Raw genomic sequence first — 15,517 nt, 5'->3', positions numbered from 1 at the left:
AAATGCAGTGTTTACATTACAGCCTAGTGATAACTTCAGATGCCACTCCTTAGATGGCTGTCAGAGATCCTTCCTGGGTCATGGCTGCCTAAAATGCTTCCAAACATTCAGTATCTCCTCCCTCTGCATGCAGACACTGAACTTTCCTCATAGAGATTCATTGATTCAATTCATCTCTATGAGGAGATGCTGATTGGCCAGGGCTGTGTTTGAATCATGCTGGCTTTGCTCCTGATCTGCCTCTTTGTCAGTCTCAGCCAATCCTATGGGGACGCACTGTGATTTGAACTGGCCACCACTTCTAATGATATCATCAGACTGCTTGTTTTTCTGAGTCTAACAGCATGCAGAGTTACAGCTTCATGCTTGAATACAGTAAGATTTTTACTATATTTATGGAGGCATGAGGGTCCCAGGGGGGGCTAGATGGTGGTGTTAGCACTATAGGGTCAGGAATACATGTTTGTGTTCCTGACCCTATAGTGATCCTTTAACCCCTTAAGGACACATGACATGTATAACATGTCATGATTCCCTTTTATTCCAGAAGTTTGGTCCTTGAGGGGTTAAACAAATGGAGGTTATTTTGTTTCTCCAATGGTCATGAGAGACTTTAGCCCACCTGCCATGTCAAGGCAAACCTCTCAGGTGGGCCCTACACTAACCTTTCACCTTGCTTCCTTGAGCTTCTGGCAAAGATATCTCTAATGAGACAGGTATATTATTATGCTTAAGGGTGGATGGTGTTAATGGGGATTTTGTCATTATTTCCGGTCTAGTGCAGACAAATAGTAAACTTTAACCCTTTCACCACCACAACTGCGTCACACACACTCTTGAAGTAGGGTGCATTTGCGTCAAGTGCCACTAGAGGTTTTACTAGGCAGTAATGTAAACACTGCATTTACTCTGAAACTGCAATCTTTACATTACAATTTGTGCAAGGACAGACTATAGACACCAGAACAATTTCATTACGCTGTAGTGGTTCTGGTGACATAGTGTCCCTTTAATATGACTGAAATTTAATGCTTGATCTGAAATCTTTACTTTAGCTGGGACATTAGTATTTTCCACAATTTGGGTTTAAATTTACAGTGCAAGTTTGTTTTCTGTTCAACGAGCCTTATCTCTACACTTTTGTGAGCTCTTTCTCAGAATATGCAAAATAACCATCTGTGAATGCATCGCAGTTGTGTGGGTTAATGCGGCTTGTTATTCAAATTCTGCATTCTGAATACAGACGTATAACCTATAATAGTTGTTTTCAAATGTCTAGCACGCAGGCATTTCATTCTGTTTTTCATTATTTCCAAGTCGTGCCAGAAGACATGTAATCTATACATTTTAAATCCTTACAGAAAATACAGCGATGTCATGCATACTGAAGGTTTACGTAGTTAGCATTTCAACTCTAAAGCTGAAGCAGGTGTTTGCTTTAATCAGAAAGCCACCTGTATAAGCTAGTTCAAGCACTGTGGGGGGTTTACTTATTAAATTGGAAATTTTGGAGAACTGACAAGATCATTTTACAATTTAGGCCAAAGTGACCATTTTACAATTTAGGCAAAAGTGACCAATTGGCCTTGCCAGCGCAGTGCCGTTCCCCTTTTGTCTATTCTGGTCTGAAATGTGAAATTTTCCGTTCATGTTTTCTAAAATCCCTGCCTGAACGTATCTATTTTTATAATGTATTTATGCATGTGTTGGCTCCGTTTTCTCAAAATCTATGAAAAAGAATTGCTTCATGGAAAGATTACAAATCTGTTGATGAGATCAGAAAATAACATAGAAGCCAATGACAAGAACAGTGATTTCCAGGAAAATTACTTCAACGGTAACTCAAATTATAGCTGTCAAGACTCTCCGTTTTTTTTCTTTTTTTTGTTTATTCTGTAACTGACCTCTGATTTGTTTTGTTCCGTAGAAAGGTTCCTGAAAAAATTGCTTAACTTTTTTTTTTATTATTTAATAAAAGTGTAACATTTTTAGTTCCTTACTAATTTTCCTTTATATGTGACAAACTTAACACCAACTTCTCCTGCATGTAGGGATCCCAGAAATATAGGGTACTATATTTATAATTTTAAATAGGAACCATCGCCTCTATGGAAATTACAGCACTGAACAAAACAGTGAAAATCGCCTGCAATGGGTGTTAACTTTTTTGTTCTTCGTGTGATGCTCCATTGTCTTTTAAAATGTGTGTTAAAGGGTACCTCCAGGAACCATAACAACTTTATCAGAATTAAATTGTTATGGTGCAAGAAGATCACTGGTGCTGGCTTACCTTTAGGGATGAGACTGTCTTGATTCCAGCACAGTTTAGCTCTATCCCTGGTATTTTGCTGCTCTCTGAAGGGCTTGAGAAATATACTTTTGTTTTTTAAGCCGATTTTATGCATGGGAATTTATTGATTGGCATAGAGCATCAACTGATGCTTTTAGCCATACATCGGCGCCCCTGTCTGAAGAAAAGGAGAGCATTGTAAAATGGCAAGGGCAGAGCTAACAGCACCAGATTCAAGACTTAAGGGTTAAAGTAAAGTCTTGTGAGGGGTTTAACCTCTAAAGGTAAGTCGGTGCCAGGGACAATCTGGCACCATAACAACTTTATTTCAATTACATTGTTATGCTCCCTGTTATCCTGTGACCCACACAACAAAACCACTTGGCTTGGTGCCCTCCTAGGAATCATTGCTCATTCCACCCTCTTTGCAACTATCTAACTAAAGTTGAGAACACTTTATATTGTGTTATGTTTTCTAAATGAAATACAGACACTCCTCACTTACTGACCGTGTACCGTTCCTATGACCCAGTCGTAGAACACATTGGTTGGTAAGTGAGGAGTTAAAGAATACCCTGCTCTGGTGCGTTTGTCTATGTTTGGAGAAACGTCCCTGAACATAGACAAACGCACCAGAGCAGGGAACCCCTCTAATCTTTGTCCGGGGAAGTTTCCCCGAACTTAGACATGCGCATCAGAGCAGGGAATCCCCACGACGGCTCGCACTTATGCCTGGTCGTAAGTGCGAGCCGTCGTAAAACAGGTAAGGCGCCAAATGAGGACCACCTGTATTAAAAACAACTTAAACTGAAAGGACTTTGGTAAATGCTACTTTGAATATTTTTCTGTTTGCTGGTAGACTAATACTATGTTAAAAGGACACTATAGGCACTGAGACAACTTAATCTCATTGAAGTGCCCGGGAACAGTGTTTTTGTTCCCTAAACCCTGCAATTTAAAATATTGCAGTGTTACATAAACTGCAGTGTTTACGTTGCAGGTTAAGACGGCCTCTATTGGCTGTCTATCAGACAACCACTAAAGCCACTTCCTGCAGTTTCCAGCATGTTGAAAAACTCTGTAGGAAAGCATTAGATTCTTGGCTCTCGCTGATGTCGGTAGAGAAGGATCGGTGCTGGAATCAGGTAAGTGTTTAAAGGGTTTTTTAATCTTTACATGGTCAGGGAGAGGGAGAGGGAGGAGCGGGGGCAGAGGGCACTGTAGTGTTAGGAATACAAATGTGTATTTCTGATCCCATATCCCATATGAAATCACTATTTACCCCCCCCCCCCCCCATGTTTCCTGTGAAGTACGGGTCTGTCCGTGTTGGTCCGCCCCAATTCGTATCCTGGGCTGACATCATCAAAAAGTCATAATTGATGTATTAGTAGTAAAACGCTGTCCTGGCCAATTAGCATTTCCTCATTGAATCAATGCCTCTCTATGGGGAACATTCAGCGTTCTGCATACGCTTTACGTTAGTGCAGCACACTTTGCCGCACTGACCCAGGAAGCACCTCTAGTGGCTGTCCGAGCAGTGGCCACTAGAGGTGTTCCTAGGCAGCAATGTAAACACGGCCTTTTCTATGAAAACCCAGAGGTGCAGGGCTTAGTACATTGGCTGAGAGTGATCAGCCTTTGCGCTAAACCAGTGAGCTAGCCGTGCATTGCAGGACTTAAGTCAGGAGAGCAAACAGAAGCTTAGGAACTTCTGACTCTCCAGAAAATAGTTTGGGGGAGGGGAGTCACGGCACTCTCCTGGCATCATAACCACTACAGTGTAACTGGAATGTTTCTTGAGGACTCACATCACGAGGGTTAATAATAAAAACAAAAAAGCATTCTCTAACGTTGTGTACGTTTTATATTGTTGGTGACATTATATATCCAAAATCCTAACATTTAAAAAAAATAAAAATATATTTTTAGTTCAGAACATACATAGCGTAGTGAATAAACCTCAGATTCTCTAAAATACATGTGGACTCAAAATATTTTTCTGTTGCTATTGGAAATTTATGTTTGGCATCTTATGATTTCTAATGAGTATTTTTTTTATACTCCTATTTATTTTTACATTCAATCATACTATTGTCTTAGGAACTCAGTTTATTCCCTTTCTGAAGATTTTGTTTTGCAAGGAAAGTAATACCTGTATTAAAAGATTATCACAACATTTGGTTTGTTTGAAAGTTTGGCATCAAATAATGTCTTAAGTTTGTTTTTAAAACAATGGTTTTGAGGGACCACACAGATGGTTAGAGGAAAAGTGTGATGAAGTAATGTGTGTGTGTGTGTGTGTTTCTTTCAGATTATTCGTGAGAGTCTGTAAATTTAATGGACATCACTTTATGGACTTTCCTCCCTCAATTGTTGCTACTCCTGTGTCTCCCTCTCTCCAAGTCAACGGTGCTACCATCAGCTCCACCACGCAGGCTCACTGCCTAAGTGTTCTCTTTGATTCCAACCTCTCCTTCGTGCCTCATGTTCAGTCTATCGCCAAATCCTGCTGCTTCCATCTCAAAAACGTTTTTGTGGGAACACTGTAGCTCTACAGCTGAACCCTGATACTCTTCTAGCATCATAAACCTAGAGCAGGGTAGGCAACCTATGGCACTCAAATCTAGATGTTGTAGATGACATCTCACCTGATGCTTTACCAGCATTGTAGCTGAAAGAGCATTATGGAAGATGTGGTCCACAACAGCTAGAGTGCCGAAGGTTGCCTGCACGTGACCTAGGGAGATCAGATGATAGATGGCTTGATAAATGGTCCCATGTATCTCTCTTCTTGCCCTGGAGTGAGATACGTAGGACCATTTGTAATTGTTTGGTTTGAATATTGGAAGCATAGTGGTTGGGCCGTTTGCAATCCTGGCATGTCCGTTCAGATGAGTATTTTGTACATCTAGGAGAAACACACAGATATGGTTTGTACTTAGTAAACTGCTGAGAAAGTGATTCTGGAAGTTGATATGTACGTCACACGAACACAAATGCTTCCTCTAATTTCAACAGCTAAGTTTTACTATATGAATACAGATCAGTTAACAGGAAAATACTAAGTAAAATCAGCATTCATTGTGCCACATTGTTAAATATTTTGAAAGAAGATCAAATCTATAAAATTTAACCTTTCCATGAACCACTAGAAACACTGATCCAGGAAAAGGCAGAATCAACAAACACTGTACTGTTTTTGAGTTTCTACTCAAAGATATTAATTCTTATTTATAAAATGGTCTGGTTAGTTAGTCTCTGCTGCCAAATCATTTCACATGATAAATTTACATAGTGAATGTTCTGACCTAATGATGAATAATGCTTAGAGGACCACTAAAGTCACCCAGACTACGTCATCTCAATAAAGTGGTCTGGGTGCAATGGTCCTTTTTATTGTATAACATTGCAATTTAGTAAAAAAACGCAATATTTACATTGCAAGGACATCTCTACTAGCTGTCACTAAAGATACTTCCTCCTCCAGAACCTTCCTCTCAGTCCAATATGTAAAGCATTGGACTGGATGATATAGGTGAGTTATCTTCGACCTTACGTTTACTGAGTAAAATGAAATGGACAGTGATCCCATTGCTATAAGGCAGTGGTTCCCAACCCAGTCCTCAAGTACCCCCTAACAGTCCAGGATTTAGGAATTACCAGTGGTGTTTAAGGTGTTTTGAGAAAAAGAAAAGAAAAAAAACACTTTATATACAACAGGGTAATCCCTAAATCTTGGACTGGTAGGGGGTACTTGAGGACTGGTTTGGAAACCACTGCTATAAGGGAACCTATAGTCCCAAAATAATGATTGATCCCTAAAGGTTCTCTTTAATGAATTTTGCACTGGATGCAATACATTAAAGGGAAACTTTAGGATACATATATAAAGGTGTATTCTTTTCATGCAGTTAAACTCCGGGAAACGCCACTAGAGGCAGTCTTAGTACTGCAATATAAACATTGTAGTCTCTCTAAACTGCAATGTTTTACGTTGCAGGACTAACAGGTACAGGGTCACTGCACCCAGACCGCAGGAATGAAATTAAGTGGTCTGGGTGCCTATAGTGTCACTTTAAATATGAGCTATGTACAGTGGCGTACACACAATCCATGGGGCCCCGGTGCGAAACTGATCCGTGGGCCCCTCCCCTCTCTCCCCTCCCCTCTCTCCCCCGATCCGTGCCCCCCCACCCCCCGACACATGCATACATACAGACACGCACACAAACATACACACAGACAGACACACACACACATCCCTCGACAGACACACACACATCCCTCGACAGACACACACATATATACACACAGACACATACATACAGAGAGACAGGCACACACACATACACATACACACACAGAGACACACACACATACATAGACACACACACATACATACGGGCCCCATGGATTGTGTGTACGCCACTGCATACATAGACACACACACGTACATACAGAGACACGCACACGTACATACAGAGACACAGACACACATACAGAGAGACACACATACATAGACGCACATACATACAGAGAAACAGACACATACAGAGACAGACATACACACACAGAGACACAGACACACACATACAGAAACACACACACACATACATACAGAGAAACACACACACACACATACAATATGTTTCCTACCTTGTTACTTTCCCTGGGGTCCAGTGGGGGCTCAGCCTGATGGGAGTCAGTTCCCACTCTGACTCCCTCCTCCTCCTCCTTCCTCCGGCGCGGGCTGATAGCTGGGAGGAGTGACCGGGAATCACTTCCTCCCAGCTCTGATGTAATCCAAGGGGCCCGGTCGCGCTTTTAAAGCGCCCAGCGCAGACCGGGCCCCCTGACAGCATGGGCAACCCGATGGACCCCTCCATATGCGGCCGGCCGGGGCCGCAAAATGTGGCAGCAGGCCTGGTACTCGGTCACAGGGGTCCGCAGGGCGGCCGAGCTCCCTGGAGTGCCAGGCCCCCCTGCGACCGTGGTATGTATGCCGCTGGCTATGTAGTTTTGCTATACTTTTTAGCAGTTGCAGTATTTGTCAGTGCAATAATTATTTAGAATTAGAACTTTCTCCTGCAAGGCATGGTGGTATGTGGTTACATCCACTTATCCTTTAAAGTGTACCTGTCATGGTTTAGTTAAAAGGAAAGACTGTAAAATGTCACTTTGGCATTGTGCTAACAGAATTTCTAGCAAATATAAATGTAAAGTTTTAGTCCCTCCCCAACCTGGCAATCCATATTCAGCATAGAAGGCAATGCTGAAGGCATAGACCTCTGTGCCATTCATTGAGGAATGAGGAGAGCTGGAGAACCCTCCTACCCTCGTACAGAACGTTCACCTGCTCTAAGGTGTGGCAGAGACAGCTTGTGATTTGTAGTTGCCATGATTACTCCTCTTGCAGTCATGTCTGGCACTTGCTACACGAGTATAAGAATGACAGATGCCACTCTTATTTTGGTGCTGATACTTTGGCTTTAAACCAGAGTGAGTGAGAGTATTGCTTTTCTTTGGGAACTGTTCTTACAAAGGGTTATTAGTATCCCTCATAGCGTGTGTGGACTGGGTGCAATGTGTGTGCTGGGTGTAGTGTGTGGTGTGTGCTAGCGTTCTGTAATGTGTGTGCTGGCTGTATGTAATGTATATATGGTGCATGCTGGCTGTATGTAGTGCGTGTATGATATGTGCTGTTTGCAGTGTGTGCTGGCTGTATGTTATGTGTGTAGTGTGTGTTGTGCATGTGGCTTCATGTAGCATGTGGTGCTCTGATCCCAACACACAACTTATCTTTCTTTGTGAAAAGTCCTGGATTTCTGGTGGTCCTGTGGAGGGTTATATTCCCTGGAGGACTAGTATGGGAGCATGTGGTCTGCACCTGTCGCAGGTGCAAACTACAGCAATCGCTTCTGGTCCGACACAAAACTGGTGGATTACCAGCTTGCATTCTGACACATTAGAAAGTGTTGCACTGTGGCAGAGTAATTACTGTGGTCTGCACCTGCCAGATGTGCAGACCACACTCTCAATGAACCACTCTAGACTTGTCTGCGTCAAGGTTAAAAATAAACTGGATCTACATGTCCCAAAATTCCGCATCACGGTGCTGCCATCGCTACGAAGCTATGACCCTAAGAGCTTCTAAAGCAACTAATTCAGTTGATAGATAATTTGTATCTTTTTAGAACTCATAAATGTCCACTGGCACTTGCTTATTTTTTGTTTGCACCATAAAAAATTACATTGAGATCCACTTCAAACATTTAAACTGATATGGACTATTTTTTTTTTATTGATAAACGATTATGACCGTGAAGGAAGAAAATTCTTAATATTTCAGACCTTCTTCCCTTTAAATGTAAAACACTATATCTAGCAACCACAGCTGAGAACTTTCAAAATGCAATTAGTTATAACGTACAATTCAGTTGACACAGGGAGTGATTTGTGCTGGCAATCACTCGGTACCTGCATTTATTTTTGTGTATCCTAGTAGCTATTACTATTGGTGACTAGGGTCAACTATTAATCAAGAAAAGCTAGGTGGAACACAACAAATAAGCTAAATTTGAACTCTTGAAGGAATAGTCGCAATCAAAAGAAAATAGAAAGGAGTACAACAATGTACTATAATAACAATATAAATGGGTAAGACTGAGATACATTAAAAAAAAATTCATTTACAGGTTAAACATTCTTTTATATATAACCAAAAATATATTGCAGAATTAAAAAATACAATGAAAACAGTATCAAAAACACTTTGAATCAAATTAATTTACTAGCAGGTTGGGCAATATTAGACAGCATGGTTACAACAGAAAGGCCGCACTGTCATCCCGTGCCACTCCCTAACTAGTTGTTACATTGCAACATAGAATAAAAGACTACGTGTAACAGATCACCTATGTATTGTTTTACAATGTATATATATATATATATATATATATATATATATATATATATATATAATACCTATTTCCTGTGCATCTTCTGGTTTACCCTTGCAGGCATCCTTAAAGGAACACTCAAAAATACTAGAACATTTACGCTTGCTGAAATGCTTTAGGGGTTAACAGTGTCCCTTCTTTCTTTCATCATAAAAAAAAAAAAAATGATTGACAGCCAGAAGGGTAGTTTTCCTCAAACTTCTCTGGCACTCTGTGAGAAGCTGGTGCAGCCAGCCAATTGATGAGCATGCACGCTGCCGCCTAGTGCTTCTCTGTGAGAAGTAATAGATTAGCTTCCATATCACCAGTGATCAGGTGGAGCAGAGCTGCAGAGAGGACAACCACAGGGCCCAGAAAACACTCTACCATTATAAAAAATGATGTGTATTTATCACACTGGAGTGTTCTTTTAAAAATATCTATTATAATAATAATAATAATTAAACTTTTATTTTAACTAAAAATTTAAAAAGTCATGCCAGTTTACTTTAACACAAGCTACCAATACTGTTTTCATGCACTAAATTGAATTCATATTTTTCTGAACTATGATGAAAGGAACACTGTAGCGTTTAGAATACATGTATTCTTAATGCTACAGTATTCATGTTCCTACTTGGTTTACGTGCCCCCCAACTCCCTCCCCCCATTCCCACCCCTGCAGCCTGAATAAGAAATACAAAAGATTTAAAGTGAAAATTAATTATTTACTGTCCTTCTTCCTGTCCCGAGTCTCTCTCACCACTGCCACAGCCTCCTCCTAGTGTGATTCTATATGGCAGAATCGTAAGAGCACCGTGGAGAGTACCATGCATGCGCCTACGATTCTGCCATATGGAATCATTGCAGTGGAAGACGATGACTGCATGCACATGTTTGTGTGATGTCATGGTATGTTAGGGTATTAGAGTTAGGAAGCACAGTCCCAGATTACCTTTGCAGTCATCCTTAAAGATGCTTGTAGGCATGGCTTCAAGGTGCCCTTCCAAGCCTTCTAATTATTCAAATATTTACATTTGGGAACATTGGGGAGGGGGCGAACAAGTGTAGGCACAATAACAACTTCCTCTAGATAAAGTTGTATAGTGAGTACTGTGCTCCTTGAAGTATATGACAGCTAAAGGAACACGTCACGCACCGTAGGTTATGGTGCCAGTAGAACACAGGCTCCCACAGTTTGTAATCAAATGTTTTAGAATGGTATTACAACGTATCTGGGGTCTGCTGGGTGCCATCCTCTATTTCCTCTGGATCCAGTAGCTCTGCAGGAAGGCGCACATTGGCTGAAAGATTTTTGCTGATCCCATAATAACATAAAATGGCCAAAAAAATCCTATTTCAATGCATGTGCACAAACTCTGGGAAATATGCACTTTTAACTGGTGCCTCTTAATTGAATTTAAAGGTGAATTAAAAACTATTTGTATCTGTTGAGATAAATGTTGAGAAAACTTTGAGCTGGCTTTTTTAATGTTGATGCCTAAATCACGCTACCTACATAGAATGGGTTAACTGAATAGAGAAATGAGACTGTATAATATATGAAGGGAGGAAATAAGAAAGGAAGAGATTACATTTTATTGCAGGAGCCATACCCTAATCTCAGACAATGCATGTGCACTTGTTAAACTGCTAAGGGCCACAGCCCTTCCTAAATCTGAGTACTTGTTTCTTAGTTAATCATTGGCATGATTTCTTACGTTCTTGGCACCGGTATGAATGAAATGGACTCAAGACCCTCTGTTCTGATATATTGCAAAAAAACTAGGTATCTATCACAGCTTGAGATAGAGCTTTTCCTAAACACGTATACTAGATTGGACTGAAAACTCCAGGGCTCTTTAATCACAATTTAAGTATACTAAAGACACAGTAGAGTTATTCTCCATGTTGATATATAGGAAACTCAATATCTGCTCTAATTGCATCAGATTGTGATATCACATGGACACGACATATAAAGTAAATACATAAAACAAGAGCCTCACCTAGCCATTGGCTAGCACCTTGTAATAGGGTTTGGCCAGAAGGGGTTCTAGCCTTGGCTATTGTCAGTAGATATCAGTAGCCCCTTTCAAAATTCTACAGATTGATTCACGTTACTCGGTGTATGGCCCTAATGAGACAGACACTGCCTTTTCATTAATTCTCTAGCATTTGTCCAGCGTGATTATTCAATGAATGAGAAAGAGCTGAACAGCTGTTTTTTTTTTGTCTTCCATTTATTGTCCATTGACTAATGAGGAGTACTCTGCAGGAATAATTCTGAATGGGGGGGACCTCTACAGACATCTCTAGTAGAATGTAAAACTCTCTTTATCGCAACAGCTCACACTCAGCATCTTGTGTATTGTGTATTGGTGAGCGTTTCCTCCACCGCTCAAACTAAAGATTTTGCTAGACTAGAAAATAAAGACAACATTAGCTATCATTGTTCCCTGTGTAGTAAGATATATATTATTAAAAAAAAATGTTGCTTCGTATTCCTGGCAATAATGAAATATCCCCTCCTTTGAGAACTAGTCATGTGAGCCAATCCGTCAGGAAGATTGTCCCCAAATTCTTTTTTGGAAAAAGCTTTTAAGAAAACAAGAATCTAGATTGTGGATCTATCCTGTGAATATTATTGTCAGATATATATAGTCTGATGCTTTGGTGATTTTCATTCCTAATGAAGCAGTGACATAAACAGGGTTATTCACTAAAAACATTTAGTCAATTAAATATGAAATGTCAACACTAAGGCTAAAAATTAAGTTGGAGAATTTCCTTTTTTATATTTGTTATTTTAGCCTCAATTTTTCCTTTTTTATTATTAAGTCACTGTAATTTGGAATTTAGTGAATACATTTTAGAAGTTTCTTTTTGTCCATTGTTGCTTTCATGTAACCTACTCTAAAAATAGTAATATTGCATAATCCTGCCTATTTCCATAAAGTTAACACATACTTATGCATTATTTTTTTAAAACTATAAAAATTAGCGCTTGTAGTTGTTATATGACTTTATCATGAACATGGAGAGCCATCACAAAATATTTTACAGTGATACCTATGTGTCGTTGTTGTTTTCATTGCTACTAGCTCTTTTTTTATCTGCTTAGTTTTATCTAAAAAATGTTAGGCACTATGTTAATGAAAGCTCCAAAAAAAAAAAATATCACAGAATAAAATAGATAAAATAGAGATATCTGGGATCACAAGCAGTCCTGTTCATTTTCCTGGGACATATGCCAGACAGCCATGCCATTATTTCTGCTCTGACTGCACTGACAGACGAGAATCAAGCAAAGCACTACAAATTTCCAACCACTAAAAGAAAGAGACATTAAGACACATGAAGTGGATTTCTAAAAATGTAACCAGAATGGAGGTCAGTTTCTTGACCTCTACTATATCTAACCCATGCAATACCTCTGATATGTCCTTGGGGGTATTTCAGTAACTATTTCAATTTGAGCAAATGCCAAGAGGCAGCAGTTATCAGAGGTACTTGCAAAACAAATGGCTTATATCATCTGTGCTTGGCAAAGTAAAGATTTTAGGAACCCTCAATTAGATAGGTTAGTTGGCACAGGAGCGCTTTGATTCTCAACGGGGTCAACACAGCCTTCTATCTTTCACCATCGAGTTACAGTAATGGTTTATAATGTGGTCAATTCTGATAGCATGTGGGGAGGCAAAGCACAATGTATTATTATTTTTTACATTATTGGGTTGACCTCTACTATTATGTTTTATTCCGTAATATGCAGACATAATTTTAAGATGTGGGGAGGCAAAGCACAATATATTATAATTTTTTACATTATTGGGTTGACCTCTACTATTATGTTTTATTCCGTAATATGCAGACATAATTTTAAGATTTTTAAGGATAAGCATAAATTTGACCTAATTGGATGTATTAAAATTGGTCTGGTTCATTGACAATTCTGTCTTAACTTTAAATTTGAAATTCACTATTAATTGCTGACAGTTCTCACACATTAAAGTGTTTTTGGAACTAACTGATATTGTTTAAAGTACCACTGTCACAGTTTGCAAAGGCCCCAGGTAGTGACATCACCACTTGGGGTCTGGTAGGGGCAGACAAATGTGAGTTTTAATTACCTGAATCGGTTCCTGGTGGGAGCCTTCTTCTTCAACACAGTCAATATGAGTATTTTATAAACAACATTATATTTTTATGAAATACTAAGTTTTCAAGGGATGTGTGTGTGTGTGTTGGGGATGACAGTGCCACTTTAAGAACGTAAACATATCATAAAAACAAGTGGTATTTGGCTAGTTCTTTATTAAAACTATCAATTGAGTTTGAAAATGTAGTTAGCATGCTTATAATTTAAAAGTACAGAAAACACCTATTTTCCTATTCCTTGGGAGTTTGATCCGAACTAAACATTTAAATATATATACAGGAAAAAAGGGGAGAAAAGGCTGCGCCAAGAGATACAATAAAATAAGTCCCAATAAAAATATAAAAAGGATATATATAAATATATATAAAAGTCAATATAAAAAGGAGGATAAATGTCTATGTTGCGCTGGTGTTCTCTCTTCTTATGATGCTTTGGATCCTCCCGTGATATGTAAAATATAAAAGGGAAAAGGACCAATGGTGCAGATTGTGGGGTACGTGGAAAATGAAGAATAAAGATGTAATAAACTCACATTTGTATGAGCTATAACCAGCTCAGGTGGAATGGGCGTTCTGCAGTATAATCCCTGCTAGTAGGATATCAGGAAATTCTGATCCACTGGTGCTGTCCAATTCTCAGGAGAAGGGAGAAAAATATATAACAGATAGTGCTCTCTGAAGATAAGATGTGGTATATACAAAACAAAATAAATATACTCACAGTATACAGTGCAGATGACACTGCACTTGAGATATGGCGTGGGTGGTAAGATGTTATTCCATTTTGATAAAACCCTTGAGGTGAAACGCGTTAATGGATTTTATTGTATACTTTTAATAATAAATTACGTTTGGCTTTATCTCTGTGCCATTCATATTTTTATTATATATATTTTTATCACTCCAATTTTATATTATCCTTTCCTGGCATTTTATATATCCTAAGGTGGGGATTATACCACCCACGCCATATCTCAAGTGCAGTGTCATCTGCACTGTATACTGTGAGTATATTTATTTTGTTTTGTATATACCACATCTTATCTTCAGAGAGCACTATCTGTTATATATTTTTCTCCCTTCTCCTGAGAATTGGACAGCACCAGTGGATCAGAATTTCCTGATATCCTACTAGCAGGGATTATACTGCAGAACGCCCATTCCACCTGAGCTGGTTATAGCTCATACAAATGTGAGTTTATTACATCTTTATTCTTCATTTTCCACGTACCCCACAATCTGCACCATTGGTCCTTTTCCCTTTTATATTTTACATATCACGGGAGGATCCAAAGCATCATAAGAAGAGAGAACACCAGCGCAACATAGACATTTATCCTCCTTTTTATATTGACTTTTATATATATTTATATATATCCTTTTTATATTTTTATTGGGACTTATTTTATTGTATCTCTTGGCGCAGCCTTTTCTCCCCTTTTTTCCTGTACATCCTTATCCCAGAGGGTTAGAGGGTGACCCTCTGTAAGGTTGCTGCCTCCTTTGTATATTATTAGCGCTAACCTACTCTACACTTTTTCTTGCATTTAAATATATATATATATATATATATATATATATATATATATATATATATATATATACACACTTTATAGTGGTTCTAAGATAAAATCTCACACAAATGTCGCTTTCTTTGATACAGTGCCCTAGCCTGTCTAACAAGCTTTTTATGCACCATGTGGTTGGGTAAGGTGTCCTCGTGCTGACCCAAGCCTTTATAAAGATTGCATTGGCAATGCAAGAAAATGCCTACTGTGTATTGACACACTCTGCACTGGATATTCCTAATGGCTGATTCACGCAGCAAACAGTGACCTCAGAGGAAGCACAAGCAATGATTTCAGTCACTGACTCCACAAATTTAAATAAAATACCCATAATGCCTCAGAAAGTGCCATATTGTTCACTTACCCACCATAATTGTCATTATTGAGTCCTGCACGCTATGGCTAGTGACAAGTAATCAAAGCAGCTTATCACTGTGCGTTTAAAATGGAAGCGTTAAAGGTCACATCCAGATTGTCTTTGAAGCGGAATAACAAATGTATAAATAAACAAGCACAAATAACAACTTGTTGCTAATTGATTGTTACATACTTGTAATTA

The 15,517-nt window shown here is 39.1% G+C and overlaps 1 protein-coding gene across 13 annotated transcripts in view; it reads left to right on the top strand.

The window, feature by feature from the left end:
- Positions 1 to 15,517, top strand: part of SLC4A7 (solute carrier family 4 member 7) — a 551,990-nt gene that overhangs the window by 25,629 nt on the left and 510,844 nt on the right. The gene's annotated exons all lie outside the window — the stretch shown is intronic.

The sequence above is a fragment of the Pelobates fuscus genome, chromosome 4 (assembly GCF_036172605.1).
Source record: "Pelobates fuscus isolate aPelFus1 chromosome 4, aPelFus1.pri, whole genome shotgun sequence".
Classification (NCBI taxonomy): Eukaryota; Metazoa; Chordata; class Amphibia; order Anura; family Pelobatidae; genus Pelobates; species Pelobates fuscus.
This window is presented reverse-complemented; position numbering and strand designations above follow the sequence as displayed.